Source organism: Triticum urartu, chromosome 6A, assembly GCF_056163025.1.
Source record: "Triticum urartu cultivar PI428250 chromosome 6A, HENAU_Tu73, whole genome shotgun sequence".
Lineage (NCBI taxonomy): Eukaryota > Viridiplantae > Streptophyta > Magnoliopsida > Poales > Poaceae > Triticum > Triticum urartu.
The window spans coordinates 576,568,290-576,587,589 of record NC_141878.1 but is presented as its reverse complement, the minus strand read 5'-3'; positions in this window follow the sequence as shown (position 1 = coordinate 576,587,589).

The following is a 19,300-nucleotide window of genomic DNA, read 5'->3' as shown; positions in this document are numbered from 1 at the left end:
GCACCCATGTGGAAGAAGAAATCTATATTTTGGGACCTACCCTACTGGAAAGACCTAGAGGTCCGCTCCTCAATCGACGTGATGCACGTGACGAAGAACCTTTGCGTGAACCTGCTAGGCTTCTTGGGCGTGTATGGGAAGACAAAAGATACACCTGAGGCACGGGAGGACCTGCAATGTTTGCACGAAAAAGACGGCATGCCTCCGAAGCAGTATAAAGGTCCTGCCAGCTACGCTCTTACGAAAGAAGAGAAAGAAATCTTCTTTGAATGCCTGCTCAGTATGAAGGTCATGACTGGCTTCTCGTCGAATATAAAGGGAATAATAAATATGCCAGAGAAAAAGTTTCAGAACCTAAAGTCTCATGACTGCCACGTGATTATGACGCAACTGCTTCCGATTGCATTGAGGGGGCTTCTACCGGAAAACGTCCGATTAGCCATTGTGAAGCTATGTGCATTCCTCAATGCAATCTCTCAGAAGGTGATCGATCCAGAAATTGTACCAAGGCTAAGGAGTGATGTGGCGCAATGTCTTGTCCGTTTCGAGCTGGTGTTCCCACCATCCTTCTTCAATATCATGACGCACGTCCTAGTTCATCTAGTCGACGAGATTGTCATCCTGGGGCCCGTATTTCTACACAATATGTTCCCCTTTGAGAGGTTCATGGGAGTCCTAAAGAAATATGTCCGTAACCGCGCTAGGCCAGAAGGAAGCATCTCCATGGGCCATCAAACAGAGGATGTTATCGGGTTTTGTGTTGACTTCATTCCTGGCCTTAAGAAGATAGGTCTCCCTAAATCGCGGTATGAGGGGAGATTGACTGGAAAAGGCACTCTTGGAAGAGACTCAATAATATGCAGGGACGGATATTCTTGGTCTCAAGCACACTACACAGTTCTACAGAACTCTACCTTGGTGACCCCGTATGTCGATGAACACAAGAACAGTCTGCGCTCCAAACACCCGGAGCAGTGCGACGACTGGATTACATGTGAACACATCAGGACTTTCAGCAGTTGGTTGGAAACACGTCTCAGAGGTGACAACACTGTTTGTGATGAGTTGTACTTGTTGTCCAGGGGACCATCTTTGACTGTATTGACTTACAAAGGATACGAGATAAATGGGAATACATTTTACACGATCGCCCAAGATCAAAAGAGCACCAACCAAAACAGCGGTGTCCGCTTTGATGCAGCAACCGAGAGCGGAAAGGACACATATTATGGTTACATAGTGGACATATGGGAACTTGACTACGGACCTGATTTTAAGGTCCCTTTGTTTAAGTGCAAATGGGTCAATCTGTTAGGCGGCGGGGTACAGGTAGACCCATAGTACGGAATGACAACAGTGGATCTGAAAAATCTTGGGTACACTGACGAACCGTTCGTCCTAGCCAATGATGTGGCACAGGTTATCTATGTGAAGGACATGTCTACCAAACCGAGAAAAAGAAAAGATAAGGAAGCGAATACATCATATGATGAGCCAAAGCGCCACATAGTTCTTTCAGGAAAAAGGGACATCCTGGGAGTGGACGGCAAGACAGACATGTCTGAAGATTATGAAAAGTTTCATGAAATTCCTCCCTTCAATGTCAAGGCTGACCCAAGCATCCTGATAAACAATGAAGATTATCCATGGTTACGGCGCAATAAGCAAATGACACAAGCGAAGAAAAAGTGAAGACTTTCTCCCGCAACTTTGTAACACACGAACATGCTACCATTGTCCATTTTGTACATGCACATGCTATGTGGGTGAAATTATGATACCATCCCAACTTTCAACTTTTTCAGAGTTCATTTGAAATGCTTTCATGTCTTATGGTTCGGCCCTCGTAATACCATGACCATTAGTCCCTGGCCCATGCCAACTTTCAACTTTCAACTTTCTAAAACTAATGGCACTAACAGAAAGTTTATAATTTTGCTCCTCGCCCCTGGCCCATGACCATTAGTCCCGGTTTGTGGGAAGGGCTTATAAACCGGTGTGAGCCCCCTTCGGTTGGCAAGGTGGGACTAAACTCTGCCCGCACAAGGTCGGACTAAACTCTGCCCGCACAAACCGGGACTAAAGGGTTGGTCCTCGTTGCGGGCAGAGTTTAGTCCCACCTTGCCAACCGAAGGGGGCTCACACCGGTTTATAAGCCTTTCCCTCTCTGCCTTGTTGAGCTCCTCTCAAAGTGAAAATAGTTGCCCTAATAGAGAAAAGTTTAAGCTAAATTCATAGTGAATTTCTCTGAAATTCATAAAAATTTACTAGGAATTTAGGTTGAATTTTCTCTATAAGCGCATCTATTCTCATTTTTTTAGTAAGTTAATCACAAACTTGTGATTCAAACAATTTTCAAAGAATTCAAATTTTAACTATTGAAATTTGAAAACTAATGGCACTAACAGAAAGTTTATAATTTTTCTAAAACTAATGGCACTAACAGAAAGTTTATAATTTTTCTAACCTAAAAGCAAACAGAATTAAAAATGAAAGCAATAAACAAAAGAAAATAAATAATGCAAAAAACAAATCAAAAAGATAGGAAAAAACTATTTTTATAGTAAAGTTAATCAGAAAATAAAATAAATAAAGCAACAAAGAAAACAAAATAACTAAAAAAGTGTTTTCAAATTTGAAAACTAATGGCACTAACAGAAAGATAATAATTTTTTAAAACTAATGGCACTAACAGAAAGTTTATAATTTTGCTAACCTAAAAGCAAACAGAATTAAAAATTAAAGCAAAAAACAAAAGAAAATAAATAATGCAAAAAACAAATCAAAAAAACAGGAAAAACTATTTTTATAGTAAAGTTAATCAGAAAATAAAATAAATAAAGCAACAAAGAAAACAAAATAACTAAAAAAGTGTTTTGAAATTTGAAAACTAATGGCACTAACAGAAAGTTTATAATTTTTCTAAAACTAATAGCACTAACAGAAAGTTTATAATTTTGCTAACCTAAAAGCAAACAGAATTAAAAATTAAAGCAAAAAACAAAAGAAAATAAATAATGTAAAAAACAAATCAAAAAATAGGAAAAAACTATTTTTATAGTAAAGTTAATCAGAAAATAAAATAATAAAGCAACAAAGAAAACAAAAAAACTAAAAAAGTGTTTTCAAATTTGAAAACTAATGGCATTAACAAGAAGTTTATAATTTTTCTAAAACTAAAAGCATAAAGAATTAAAAAATAAAGCAAAAAACAAAAGAAAATAAATAAAGCAACAAAAAAACAAAAAAATGCCACCTACTGGGCCACCACGGCCTGAATACGACTAGAAACCCTACCATGGGCCAAGATTCAGGCCCGCAGCAGGCCCAGTAGGCCCACAGGCATTGCAGTGACAGATTAGGCCCAAAAGCCTGCAGTTGAGAAGAGCTCGGGAGGGTGGGCGCAGCAACGCTTATAAACCACTCCCGAGCCCTCTCAACTAGCAAGGTGGGACTAAACTTTTGGGCGCGGGGCAGCACAAGGCCATTGGTCCCGGTTGGTGCCACCAACCGGGACCATAGGCCTCTCCTTCCCGCCCTTTCGGCTGCTGAAAAGAGACCTATGGTCCCAGTTGGTGGCACCAACCGGGACTAAAGGTGGCATTGGTCCCGGTTGATGCCACGAACCGGGACCAATACTCTGTGTATATAAGCAGGACTTAGGAAATTTTCAGTTTCTCATCGACCATTTGCCCCCGACGCCGCCAGGCTGCCCGTGCTCGCCGTCGCCGTTGCCCCGCGCCCCTGCCCCGTACTCGCCATCGCCGCCCGCTCCTCGTCGCCGTCGCCCTGCCCCTGCCCCGTCCCGCCCCCGCCGTCGCCTCGAACTCCCCTGCTCGCCAGGCCGCCCCGAAGCCGCCCGCCGCCCCCGTCGACGCCGTCATCGTCGCCCGCACCGATTCCGGCCGGCGACCTCGACCCCTCCCCACGCTGTGAGCCCCTGCCTCCTCCCCTTTTCCTTCTCATTGCCGTCCCCGCACGTCATCCGTAAGCGCGCGCCACCGCCAACCATCGTCGCCGTCGCCGTATAATGCTCATGTATATGCTCACTGTATGTATGTATGTATGTATGTATGTATGTATGTATGTATGTATGTATGTATGTTCACTGTATAATGCTATGTATATGCTGTATATATAATGCTCATTTTTGCATTTTTTTTGTTACCAAGAAAAAGGTCTATTTTTTGTTGATATGTATGTTCATATGCTCATTAATATTTAAAAAAATGTTCATATGCTCATTTAAGAAAATGTTCATATGTAACATTTAAGAAAAAAAGTAAATGTATGTATGTTCATATGCAAAGAATTATTTTTGGATGAAATGAGATGAGATCAGATGTGTTTTGTGTTGGAGAAGAAAAGAGGAAGAAGGAAGAAGAAGTAAAAGAGGGTCGAGGGGGGTTTCGATATACTCCCTCCCCGATAACAATTTTTTCCATGTATATATGCAAAAGTTACATTTTTAGAAACATTTTATATATCTAGCTAGAAATAAGGAAGAAGAAGAAAAGGAAGGAGAGGAAAAAGGAAAATAAGAAGAGGAAGAAAGGAGAAGAAGAGGAGAGGAAGAAGGGGAAAAATAAATAAGAAAAAGAAGAAGAAAGGAATAGAGGAGAAGAAGAGAAAATAGAATATATTCATATTCTATTTTCTCTTCTTCTCCTCTATTCCTTTCTTCTTCTCCTCTTTTTTTTCTTCTTTTTTTCTTCGATCTTCTCCTCTAGATATTCCTTTCTTCTTCTCCTCTTTTTATTTCAGGGTCGTCTAGGGGTCGAGGGTTCCAGGGTCGTCGAGGGTTCGAGGGGTCGAGGATCGCCGAGGGGTCGAGAGAGGTTTCCTAGTGTCAAAGTATTGAAGAAATCCATGGCTTCATCATTAGCCGGAAGTAACCAGGGCATGACGAAGTCCTCCAAAGTTATTTTGGAATGGTGTCCCGGATAGGATAATTTGCCTTCTTGTATGAATTTCAGCAAAGGCCTTCCAAATAACGATATTTGGAAGGTTCTTGCTGAACTTTGTACCAAAAAGCGAATTATCCTATCTAGGACTCCGTTCCAAAATAACTTTGGAGAGCTTCGTACCATCATGCACATGTTACTTTCGCCTAATGATGAAGACATGGTTTTGTTGAATCCTTTAACACTAGGCAACCTCCCGACCCCTCGGCGATCCTCTCGAACATGAGAGGAAGAAGAGGATAAAAAAAGAAGAGGAAGAAGAAAAAAAGAGGAGAAGAAAGAATAGAGGAGTTCTTCTCCTCTATTCTTTCTTCTCCTCTTTTTTTCTTCTTCTTCCTCTTTTTTTTATCGGGAACGAGGGTCGTCGAGGGACATAGATGTAGTGTCGTCGTTGTCGATATATACCCCCTCCCGATAGCTTCAACACGTGGGGGGGTCGATATTACCCCCTCCTTGAAGCGTTCTCGAGGCCACCCCAAACCCTTGAAGCGTTGTCGAGGCCACCCCAAACCCTAGAGAAGCAGCGTCGAGGCCACTAATTAATATATACGATTCCTTACTATGATTAGGTAGCTAGTTCTACATTTGCCACTAATATATCCATCTGTCATGTTTGAATAATAATTGCCATGTTGTAAATATTTGTAGAAACTATGGACACCGCCCGAGACGAAGCAAAAGAAGCGTTGTTGAGGGACATAATCACAGAAGGAAGTGATGTCGTCTCGTTGTTTCTCAACGACATCGATGGTCTGGAAGGAGAGGGTGAAGAAGCTGGCTACGGTGACCTAATGCCGGTGCAAGAAGAAGAACATGAGGACGGCTCCGGTGACCCAATGCCGATGCAAGAAGGAGACCGTGATGACGGCTCCGGTGACCGAACCGAGTCCGGCCAGGTATATATATTAGTTAAGCCTGTGCTGACTAGCTGATTGATGCATTCATTGTTTTGGTATGTACACATATTAATTAAGTCTTTGTTCTTTTTTCTAGCCCTCCGGATCGAGCACAACTTCGGTAAAGAGACGATGCCCAAAGAAAAAGTTGAGCTCGGATGAAAGGTTTGAGATCATAGCAATCGCGCCCGACGGCCAACCGATTGAACCCATCCGAACAAAGAACGCATTTGTTGCTCAGTGCGGGGTTCTGGTTAGGGACAAGATCCCGATAAGCATCCAGCAATGGTTTAAGCCGGGTACAGAAGACCCTGAGGTGTCTTATGTCAATGATATGCAAAAAAATGATCTTTGGACTGAGCTGAAGTCAAATTTCACCCTACCGCCAGAGGATAATCCACAGAACCCAGTTAAAGAGCAATTAATCAAGTCTTTTGCTCTTAAGAGGATGGTAGAATTATTCAGGAGGTGGAAGAGCTGAATAAGTTTGTCGAAAATAATGAGACACCAGAATTCAAGGGCAGATATGAGAAGATCAGAGATCACTGGCCCGCATTTGTGGCCCACAAGACATCGGAAAAGAGTAAGAAGATGTTGGCGACAAACAAGCAAAATGTTGCGAAGAAGAAGCTTCACCATCGCATGGGGTCAGGTGGCTACCTCGTAGCCCGGCCTAAGTGGGCCAAGACTGAGAATGATCCGGTTGATAAAGGGATCGAACCAGAGACAATTAACTAGCCAGACCGTTGCCGGACTTGGTTCTTCGGGGCTGGCGGAACCTTGGACCCTGTAAAAGGGAAGTGCATTTGGACGAACGATCAAATGGACATACCAGTCAGGAAGCTTAAGCAGTATATCGAAGCAGCGCAGGAAGGGACGTTCTTTCCAGACAGAGAGAACGACGAGCTCACAATGGCCCTCGGGAATCCTGAGCACCCTGGACGGACACGAGGCACGCCAGGCTCCATTCCGTGGAAGGTTGGGTTTCCGGACGCAGGCGGTTACAAATCCCATGAGAGGAGGAAAAAAGTGCAGCAGACCCAAATGCAGGCGCTGCAAGCAAGGGTAGACGATAGAGGAACGAGAAGCAAATCGCAGCAAACGTACTACCGAAGCTTCCCCCGAAGCTACCCCACCATCTCAGCGCAGAAGCAGCGTGGTTTCCACCGAGCTGCTTCAACCGGAGCATGCCTTGACGGCTCCTGCCAGCTATCCCGTGGATGCTATCACAGAGTCTCAAAATTGCCACCTTATGACGCAATGGATGAATTTGAAGGTCAAGGCGGCTGTTGGCTCTGTTTATCCTACTGAACCCAGCGCAACTTTTCACTGCCGGCCGATTCCATAAGGATATGCTAGGGTGATGGTGGATGAAATAACGGAGGGATTTGAGGACCTCCAGCTTGACCACCCTACCGGTGAAGGGGAGACTCGGCTGGGGTCTGCTCTGAAGACTCCATGCCTATGGCAGAAGGAGCTCATCAACCTTCCGAACTGGACGCCTCCGCCTCCTCCTCCTCCTCCGGCGAGTCAGGGCACTCCGCCTCCTCCACCGCCTCCTCCTCCGGCGAGTGACTATCAGGGCCCTTGGCCGGCTCCTTCTCCGACGCGTGGCGGCACTCCGCCTCCTTCTCCGCCTGCGCCGGCGCGCCCGAGCAGCTAGCCTCCTCCTTCTCCGCCTCGTCAGCAAGGGCGGAAGAGACCCGCCGCCGCTCCGGCAGCTGCTCCGGCGCGTCGTAGTCCTTCTCCTCCGCCTTGTAAGCAAGTAAAGAAGACAACCGCTCCGTCTGCTCGGCCGCCGTCTAGCAGTACAACCAGAGGCGGGAGGACATACAGATTCGGTCCTTCTCTGAAGAGTCCACAGAAGTTACCATACGAGAGGACCCTGGAGGAGAACACGAAGATCGCGCGAACCGAAGTGGATGACTGGTTTAAAGGGTTGAAAGCAAAGAGACATCCACCTCCGAAGGAGAAGGTAGATCCGATGAAAGTGAAGCGCACTCTGGCTGCCCTGGCAAAACCACCCAAGTCTCCGCCGAAAGGCAACTATGAGCGCATTATTGCAAAGACATGGGCCGAAGCGGAGCGGTCGGGAAGTACAGTCAGTGATCAAAGGCTGAAAGAACGACGAGCAGCTGGGAAACAAATTGCCCAGCTCAGCGAACAAGCGAAGCAATCGTGCCCCCGCTCAAGGTGCCTAGCGACATCATCGATCCGAGGATGGTGCCCGGTTATTGCAATGTTGACGATTACCTGCCCGACGATGTACATTATGATCCCATGGAGGTGCAGATACACAGATATGAGTACGGGAAGCCTCTCGTCAAAGATGAAAAATCTTTAACAACGATGATGCGAAGATTACATGATTGGTACTTGAAAATCTGCAGAGAGTCTGGGGGGAGGAGTACTTTGTATGCGAGAGTTAAACCGGAGCATGACCTCGTTGGAATTGAACTGTTGCCTATTCCATTTGAGGAGTTCTATCAGTTTTTCAATCAATTGGCCCTCGATAAAACAACGGTCACCTGCTACTGTCTGTAAGAACTACTACTTCTGTCATTAAGTCTCTCTATATAGCTCATCTCTTTCATTGCATGTATTTATAATTATCCTCACTATATTATGCAGATTGAAGATCGCCGAATTGAAGAAAAGACAAATCGGTGATATTGGGTTCGTTAACACATATCTCATAGATGCAACTGAGGTTGAACATCGTCCTAAAGATACCGAGGCCAACTTGCTACGATCATTCAAAAAAATGAAAACAAAGATATAATACTCTTTCCTTACAACTTCAAGTGAGTGTTACTGTCTTGTGCATATTCGGTTTCCATAATATATTAGTCCAGGTTATAGTAATGTAATTGATGAGTTATGCATGCGTGCGCAGGTACCACTATATTCTCCTAGAGATTAGGCTTGAGCGGGGAGTAGTAACTGTCTTGGACTCTAAACGAAAAGATCCCCAGGAGTATGCGGACATGACTGAAATCCTCAAGCAGTTAAATCGATCATTATCCACCATATCAGCAACTTTGTTCATTTCCTGATATCAAGTAATTGTTTTCTTTGTCCGGCAGGGTTTGGAGAAAATTCACCAGAAAAGTTCCGGGACTGCCGAAGGAGCTGGAATTTAGACACCCGAAAGTAAGTACTATAGTAGCATGTTCCGCGCATCTCCTAGCTAGTGATTCAAGCGCTAGTTTCATCAATACCATTTAGCATTCTTGCTTATCAGTTTGATTGACCTCTATTTCTTGTAAAGTGGTTGTGGCAGGAACAAGGGAATGATTTCTGTGGATACTACGTCTGCGAGTCCATCCGCCACACGACCTGTGAGCGAGGCGGGTACTCTGACGAACAATATGAAGTACATAAATAACAACATTCACAATTTTATTTTATTACCATCATCTGTGTTGAGTTTCATTCATTCATATATATATATATGTATTGACCCCCTTCTTCAAATTAGATGTTTCGAAAGCGGGATGAACTCCTAGCACCAGCTCGCATGCGAGCAATTCAAGAGGAATTGGCGGCATTCTTTCTTGACCACGTGATCGCTGAAGACGGAGAATACTATGTGGACCATGAGTCCGTATGATTATATTTGTAAGAGATAATTATTGTATATATGTAGCCGGTAGTGTCCGATAGATATACGAGAACTTGTTGTTCGACCAATCTCTCGGAGAAGGAGAGGTGGTCGATATCACTTCTCTCTGTATGCATATATGTTCATGACGATCTTCTGTTTCCTTCGTTTGCTTACTAGCTAGCTAGCGTGTCTAGTCCTCTCTATACGTATGTATAGTACGTAGCGTCGACCAAGCACGGACATAAGAGAGGACACTTCTCTCTATTAATTATAGCTACCTAACACAATATATGAAACACCTAAATTAACCCCCCAAAACCCCCAAACCCCCCCCCCTCCCTTCAAAAAAACAAAAACCCCAGCCACAGAAATGCTAACGCGTGGATGCCTATTGGTCCCGGTTGGTGCCACCAACCGGGACCAAAGGGTCTCCTGCCTGGGCTCCGCGCACAGGCCATGTGGAGGCCCATCTGTCCCGGTTCTGGATTGAACCGGGACTAAAGGGACAGGGCATTAGTACCGACCCTTTAGTCCCGGTTCCAGAACCAGGACAAAAGGCCCTTACGAACCGGGACTACAGGCCCTTTTTCTACCAATGGGTAGTACCGCTTGTGTGTCCTCAGCGGCAGTACCGCTGTGGTACTGGGCCACTACTGCCTCGACTCGAGGGGGGCACTTCTCATGTCGGGTTGAGCAGCACTTGCAGCGGTAGTAGGTGTAGTAGTACCGCTCTGCCACCGCGGCAGTACCGTGCTGGGCCAGTCCCTCCTCTATCTCCAAGCCCTCTCTGGCTGGGCGATAGTACCGTAAGGGGGAGCGGTAGTACCGCTGGGTCCAGCGGTAGTACCGCTGCCCACTACGGTACTACCGCCCTCTGCAGGGCTGTTTAGTGGGGTAACAGTTGGATTGTTCCCCCCACTATAAAAGGGGGTCCCCTTCTTCTTCGTTGACCTACCTCTTCCCCCAAAAGCTCCATTATTGCTCCAAGCTCCTTTTTCGCCTGATCTCTCTCTCTAGCCAACCAAACTTGTTGATTTGCTCGGGAGTGGTTGAGAAGGCCCCGATCTACACTTCCACCAAGAGATATTTGATTTCCCCACTAATCCCTAGCGGATCTTGTTACTCTTGGGTGTTTGAGCACCCTAGACGGTTGAGGTCACCACGGAGCCATAGTCCATTGTGGTGAAGCTTTGTGGTGTTGTTAGGAGCCTCCGATTGAGTTGTGGAGTTTGCCCCAACCTTGTTTGTAAAGGTCTGGTCGCCACCTCCAAGGGCACCAATAGTGGAATCACGGCATCTCACATTGTGTGAGGGCGTGAGGAGAATACGGTGGTCCTAGTGGCTTCTTGGGGAGCATTGTGCCTCCACACTGCTCTAACGGAGACGTACTTTCCCTCAAAAGGAAGGAACTTCGGTAACACATCCTCGTCTTCACCGGGTCCACTCTTGGTTATCTCTTACCTTTACTTGTGCAAGCTTATTAGTGTTACTTCTCTTGCTTGCGTGTATGTTCGTTGTTGTTGCATCATATAGGTTGCTCACCTAGTTGCACATCTAGACAACCTACTTTGATGCAAAGTTTAATTTGGTAAAGAATAGTTAAAAAATTGTTAGTTGCCTATTCACCCCCCTCTAGTCAACCATATCGATCCTTTCAATGATGACCTAGAGCAGAGCGTTGAAGACATCGACGAGAGGGATCAACATATTGAGAAGAGCAACCCAGGACGAGAAGGTCCGCTAGAAATTCATAACCATAACTTTCCCCCTCACTCTACCTCTTAAATCTCGGGACGAGATTTCTTGTAGTGGAGGAGATTTGTGACACCCCAATAATCATGCTACAGTAATCTCCCCCTAATGGTGGCCATGTCACCGTGATTACTATGCAGCTTGCCACTTGTCCAAAATCGAAGTCAAATTCAAATTAAAATTTCAAGTGAAATTATTATTTCTTCGAGCGGAAAAAACTAAAATGTTTGAATATTAGTATAAATTCCCCTGATCAATATTCATGTTGGGACCAGCATCATTTGAAACTTCAAAATTGCCCTTATCTATTTTTGAATTGAGCAAACAACACTTAGTGGCTCTTTTAAATTCAAACTGAAAATAAAGCCTTTCAAAAATTATCTAAGACTCTGTGGATAGTTCCACGATATTGCAAAGTATTTATGAGACAAGTTTCCTATGTAACAAAATTTATTTGGATCAAAAACAAAATACAAAACAGTGAGCAAAATATAAAACAGTAAATATAAAAGGGAAAAGGCCTAATAAGCTACTGTGTGGGTGGGCTCTATGTAGCTACGGTGCATTCGGCCCAAGCCCACCATGGCCTTCTCCTTCTTCCTACTGTACAGGAGGAGGCAGCGTCCTGGCGTGGCCACGCACACGTCCCTCCACACCACGGATGTTGCCGTGTCGACCATCCGGAGCCCCCTGGAGATGCATAAGGACCTCCCCGACCGAGTGGACAAACCCTAGCCGTCCAGTTCACACCCCCCCCCCCTCACGCCTCTCTGTTCAGATTTAGAGCTCGCCCGGGCCGTGGTTGTCATGGTCGTCGTCGTCATCGTGGCCGGCGTCCACCTCAGCGCCTGAGAAGACGTCGAGGAGCTCCGCCATCACCGTCTCCTTCGCCCTCGCCGAAGGGCTCGAGCTAGGATGCCCAGTACGCTCGGCATTGGGCACATCTTCATCGGTAAATCGCCGGCGTCCAACGTCATTTGCCACGGCTCCGGTCTACCCCGGCCTTCGTCGACCGTGCCCACGAGCTCTATGTGAGCTCCTCCTCTTTTCCCCCCTACTTGCCCCCTCAATTCGTTGCGATAGCCTCCGTCCCCGAGCTCGTCCGAGCTCGCGCATACGCGTACGTACGTACGTGTGTACTGCTGCTGCTCCTGCGCTGTTGCTGCCGCTGCTGCGCGCGCGCGCCCGCACGGGTCCTCGCCGCGGTAGCTCACCAACCATTGTGGCTGCTTGCTGCTTCGCTGCTCTGCTCTCTGCGCGGCTGCGCTGCTTGCTGCTGCCTCCGCTCTTGCACTGCCGTTGCGCTGCCGCCATTGCTACTTTGCTCTGCTGCGGCGTGCTGCTGCTGCTGCTAGTGTTGCTTTACTGCTGCTACTGCCGCCTGCAATCGCCGGCTGCTGCTGCTGGTGGTTACGGCAACGGCCATGGCCAAGGCCGTGTGTGGTGTGTGCGTGTGTGCATAACCAGCCTCACGGCTGTGCCACCATGTCGTCCCTTGTTTAGTTATATGTCTAGGCTTGGTTAGTAGTAATACTTTAGTGCTCAATTAGTCTAATAGCAAATGAGAAGTGGTCCCCTCTGTTTATTAGCTTTAATTAGTTGCTCTAAAAAGACTGAGTCTATGACAAATAGGCCCCACTGTTAGTTAAGCAAATTTACCTAAACTACTAAGGTTAGAGTCAATGACATGCGGACCCACCTCTACTATTCATTGGTTGACTAGTCTCTGTTGACTTGGTCAACTAGGCCCTCTGGTCCCATCTGTCAGCCACATGTGCATAATGCTGGGTACACTTCGGTGTACCCATAGCATTTACTGTTTATTTTTGAAATAATAATAATTTTGGAAAATCAATTAAAATTTTGAATTTCAATATAAAATAAACCGAAACTCGAATGAAAATGTTTTCTACATGAAAGTTGCTCAGAACGACGAGGCGAATCTGAATATGCGGTCCGTTTACCTGTCAGATGCCTCTAACTAGCTGAACATGGAACATTCTCCCTCCGATCATCTGTCTGACATAGGTCCGGAACCGGGAATACATTCCCGGTTGAATTCCCCCTTCACCTATATCGTGTAGCCATACGTTAGGTCACACCCAGCACAACATATTGCCATGTTATGCATTGTGATGCTATGTTTGCTTTATATTTATTGTTTCTTCCCCCTCTTCTCTCCGGTAGACCCCGAGACCGATGCTGCCCCTATGATCGACTACGTCGTCGACGACCCTTCTTCCCTTTTCAGCGGAGCTTCCAGGAAAGCCCCCCTTTTGATCATCCCGATATCGCCCATTCCATTCTCTCATGCTTGCATTAGATTTTGCTACTATTATTGTTTGCTCCTATTTTGATGCATAGCCTGCTTTTGTAACCTGCTCATTGTACCTTACCTGCTTATCCTAAACTGCTTAGTATAGATTTCTTAGTGATCCATCAATGACCCCCACCTTGTCCTTGTTGCCCCTGCTTCATCATCGAAGACCCAATCAACGGGATCGAAGACCAGGCCCCGGCACCGCACATCACTTTCCCCTTAATTAGTTGCTCGACACTACTGGGTTACTATCGAGTGCCGAGGGTGAGACCTCATCAGCACTTCTGATGTTAACCTTGTAGTGTAGCTATTCGGTCGTGGTCATCGAGGGTGATTCCGCCTTAACCACTTCCGATACGACTCTGTCGTGCAACCCCTCAAGTGTGAACCTCGAGGGTGGATCCTCTTACGTTCACCTTGGTGATTGCATCGAGTGGAATCCGTCAAGGGTGATTCCTCAGGTTTTCCCCTTGGTGTTAGACACACAGTTACTATGGTTACTATGACTTTACACTGAATCATGTTACTAAAGACGGGTCGGCCCTGACGGGTACCCGCGCGAGCTTAATTGTGAGTGATGTGGAGTCAGGTCGATCTGGAAGGTGCCCACGAGATAATTATGAGGCCTGGCCGGGCATTCTTAGCCCTTGCCACAAGTCCTCGAGACGGGGCGATGGGGTCACATCTTTCGTGGGTCTCTACTTGTTAACGTGCGTTACTAATCCACTACGATTTGGATGTTTGATCCGAGGGGCCTCTGGCCTGATAGCACTAACCATCACGTGGGCATAGTATGGGCGTTCTGCGTCATATACATTAGCCGAAGCTTAATAGACGTCAGCGACTGCACGGCGCGCGCCAAGTTGGACTAGTAAGCTCCTGCCTTTTTAGGGAGGTAGCTAGGTCTGCTCACCGGCCGCGTACGTAACGTGCAGGAGTTCCCGGGGCGATGGCCCATGACCCCTAGGGGCATAGGTTTAGTCCGGCGTGCTGACCTCTCTATTAAGCCTAGGTCGGGTTGCAGCGTATTGTTTGGCCGAGGCCGGGCATGACCCAGGAAAGTGTGTCCGGCCGGAGTTAATCGAGCGTGGTGGGTAAGCTGGTGCACCCCTGCAGGGAAGAAAACATCTATCGATAGCCTGTCCTACGGTAACGGACACTCGGAGTTGTATCCCGATCGATACAACTAGAACTGGATGCCGAGGCATGTTTTGGATATGTTGCTTCGGGAGTCGAGAAAGGATCCTGAAGCGTTGATACAACAACATAAATATGACTTATGTTATACTACTCTACTCCCTCCTGTTGCTGCAAGATGGTGGTTTCCAGAAGATGCTAGTCTTCGATAGGACTAGCTTCTCCCCCTCTTATTCTGGCATTTCTGCAGCCCAGTCCACATATACAGCCTTCCTTTGATAATGTTGCAAAGTAGTGTAGATCCTTGCTTGCGAGTACTTTGGATGAGTACTCACGGTTGCTTTCCTACCCCTTTCCCCCTTCTTTCTTCTTTCTAGTTGTTGCAACCAGATGGTGGAGCCCAGGAGCCAGATGCCACCTTTGACGACTGCTACTACCCCGAGGGTGCCTACTACTACGAGGAGGCCGCCAACGACCAGGAGTAGTTAGGAGGCTCCTAGGCAGGAGGCCTTGACTTTTCGATCGTTGTTGCTTTTGTGCTAGCCTTCTTAAGGCAAACTTGTCTAACTCATTTCTATACTCAGATATTATTGCTTCCGCTGACTCTTGTGTATTCGAGCTTATGTATTCGAGCCCTCGAGGCCCCTGGCTTGTAATATAAAGCTTGTATTATTTTAATTTGTGTCTAGAGTTGTGTTGTGATATCTTCCCATGAGTCCTTGATCTTGATCGTACACATTTGCGTGTATGATTAGTGTACGATTGAATCGAGGGAGTCACAGTGCTCTCCGATATGCGTAGAGATTTGGTTCTTCAAGGGCATCATCATATTCTTCACCTTCAGAAGCTTCAACATAAATTGGCCTTCTTGAAGCACGTTGAACAACATGTTGTTGTGGCGGTCTTGCTCCAAGATTACCTCTCCTTCTTCCTTGATGAACATCTTCCTCTTCTTTAGATGAATCTCCTTCATTGGTAGTAGGGGGAACACCCTTTCTTATCATCTCAACCAGCTGGTCAAATCTCCTATTAAGATCTTCACGGAGCTCTTTGATTTGTTGTTCAGCAGCATCCATCCTCTTCTCCAATTGCTCCATTACTTGCTCCAACTTGCTCTCGAAGAGGACAACAAGAACGATTATGGGTCAACGAGGCTCTGATACCACCTGAAGCAGCACAAAGGTTGTGAAGGAGCAACTCCACCTTGCTGCTACAATGTGTACAGCACAAGTGTTGAAGGAACAGCTTCAACGTGCTGTGCTAGATATCGCTCTAGAGGCGAATGTAGGCTGATAGGGCAGCAAGAGTTCAATCCAGAACTCCTAGGGCACAAGATCTACTCCAAGATCTTAGATAAGAACAACAAGTTCTATTATAGGTAGGGGTACATAGTCTGGTTACAAAGTAGAGGTGAGGACCTCTATTTATAGGGCTTTGGGAAGCCTTCGCATACTTCTACTTATAGCTGGAATACTCTAAAAAACATTATGTAAGTTTCACCATTCTACTCATAGCTACTCACAATTATAGGACTCTAGAAAACAGTAGGTAGGATAGAAAAGAAAAGGAAAGAAATACTACACTAGAGTGGAAGCATTTAGAGGTAGCCAAATAGATCTGGCATGTGTTTTCTTTCTTCTCATCTAGTGTTCCTCATCAGTAATGGAAGTCGGGAATGATGCTCTATGATTGATCTTTCTATTTACTAGATCATGGATGGCGCGCGTTGCTGCGCCCGTCTCTTTTGGCAATATGATGAAAGGAGGTTTCATAACATAAAAATACTTGATAACTAAATTGGAAGGTAATGTTGGGAGAACAGGATGGTAATGTTCTTCACTCTCTTTTTTGTTGCAGAAGATGAGATCTTTACTTCTTTTTCTTGTTCCTAGCTTATATTGCACATCACTTATAGTTGCATATGCTATCTGACAACTTATGAATGATACGAAAAAATAGCAGGTCAACAATAAATGAACAAATCAACACCTCAAATTATAATATCTAGATATAAATGACTGGATGAATTTGCTTTACAAATTTGAACATTCTCAAAAGAGCTGAGATAAAAAAAAGGTAAATAGTACAGTTACACCATACAAATAAGTAGTTACAATACACGACATTAATAATGTTAATACATGTTTTTGTGAATAGGTCCCTGGATCTATTATAATGGAGTCATAGGTAAAATACAACTTTAAAGACTAACATCGTGAAAGAATTTTTCACATTGTCAACTTTTGATCCCTCTGAATGGTGCATTTTGCACAAGCATATCATAAAAAGCATAGAACATCTCAAACCTTTGGTTGTCGTAAAAAAAATATGCGATTTCAAAAGGCATGGGAAAATGAAACTTCCACTGGGGAGAAGCAAATGAAACACTTCCATAGAAAATCTTATAGAATCGAGAATGAAGTTTGAAAGCATTTTTCGCATTGCCAACTTTTGATCCTTCTGAATTGGTGCATTGTGCAGAAGCACATCATAAAAAAGCAAAGAACGTCTCAAACCTTTGGTTGTCTTAAAAAAATATACGATTTCAAAAGGTATGGGAAAATGAAACTTCCACTGGGGATAAGCAAATGAAACACTTCCATAAAAAATCTTATAGAATCGAGAATGAAGTTACCCTAGCATGAATGATGTAAGTTACATAATCAAAGGTATGGGAAAATGAAATCTGCCAAATCATGAATTAGTAGCTGCATCAAAGGTACATAATCAGAAAGGGAGTCTGCCCTAGCAACTTGTTCTTTTAATAGATGGTTAAATCACTATGTAATTATTTTGGAAGACTACTTAAAATGAATGATGTAAGTCTTCCTTGCAATTTATGAATATCGATATCTTGCGCTAAGTAAGAATGGTTTGGCTGCTATGCAAGGTTTTTGGGTTTTATAGAAAATCACAAAGAAAGCCATGATTCTAGATTAAAACAAATTATTGCTATTCATATAACCATAATTGGCATGTAAAGAAAAAACTGCAAAATTGGAGCAAAGGAAAAGGAATGAAAAAACAACAAGATTGGCAAAGTATGAGATGTCGGAACAAAAGTAGACCCAGATGCTAGAGGAGAAATACTATGTGGTCACTTTAGCTTACTATCTAAGCAGAAGACCATTGTCCCCATACCTGAAAGCAAATATATAAAGAAATTTTGAGGATTATAATTTATTTATAATGAATAAACTGAATTTGTTATTTATGATATATAGAACCAGTAGCGGTATCCATATAGAATACGACGAATAGAGTTGCCGATGTGAGCTAAGATTGGCACAATCTGGAAATGGAAATATTTGAAGTCATCAGACTGCCATTCTTCTCACATAGACTGTCTTTTTTTGTGTGTGAATTCCATTCAAACGAAACAATATAGAAGACTTATCTATGCTGGATGTGCACTACACAGTTTATTTTGGAAGGGAAAAAGCAATTTTGTTTGTATAGTGGATTACACAAATCAAATAGATAATGTCAACAGTGAATCTTGGCAGGAAGCACACAAACCAGTCCAATAGCTAGGGATGAACTTCGGGTAGAGACAGTGCAATAGAAGTGAATACCCGTAGAATATCTTCACTCTCAATAAAAAGGATGGTAAGTGAAATAACATTGAGATCACATCTGCCAAGGTAATCAGATCCTCTATTGGTCCATCTCTCAAGTCCAATGCCTCGTATATTCTTAAACTGAATGATCCAACTATTAAGAAGTGAACAGTAAATGGTAAGATTGACATGAAGCTCTTTCTAGCATGAAGATTGATGTCATCTGTTATAGTGAGTACATGTTGTCCTCATACACAGAAAATAAAAACCATCAAATGCTTGACTGGTCTATGTGGTGCATCAAATACACGAAATGCGTGGCTAAGGAAATCTAAGCCTGAATAGTGTAAAGAAAACAAGCAAAGTGCACACTTAACCAGGAAGATAGGCCGGCAATGCCCTGCTTGCCATTAGGAAAGTTCTTTTTGTTACTTGTGTTGGCTCGTCCTATGCATGGCACACCAATGAAAGATTTCCATGTAAAGAGTTATGCGCTGAACCTTGTTCCTGCGAACCAAAATCAAATCTTAATCTACAAGCTGTTCAATTGCTCAAAGAAGAACCACAAAATAAAGGGAAGATTGAACCTCAAAAACGTATCCATAAAAAATTATGGTACATAAGCGAGTCCAAATTATGGTACATAAGCGAGTCCCGATATCCTCATGGCGGACGGACTGGAACCTCACCTGACAAGCAGGTTTACTTTTCCCAGCACCACGAGGAGGCACTTGCCTTCTTGCCTATCCTGGCAGGTGGCAGCGGATGACTATCATGGCATCGACCGACGTAGCGGTGAAGGTCGGCCCTCTCCAGAAGACAAAATTTATTTTTAATCCTGACAAATGATTATTAAAATAACATTTATACTCAATGGGATGATCATTCTTGTTCAATAACACATAATCCTAAACCAACAACATTCTGCTAGGAGCTCCTTCTTTGTTCCTGTAAGGAGGAACAATTTTTGCAGCAGTGTAATCAGAGTAATAAGTCTATACAGTACGCAGAGTTGCAGACCATGAGTTTAAAAAATCAAGAGTACTCAGATAAACATCCAAGAC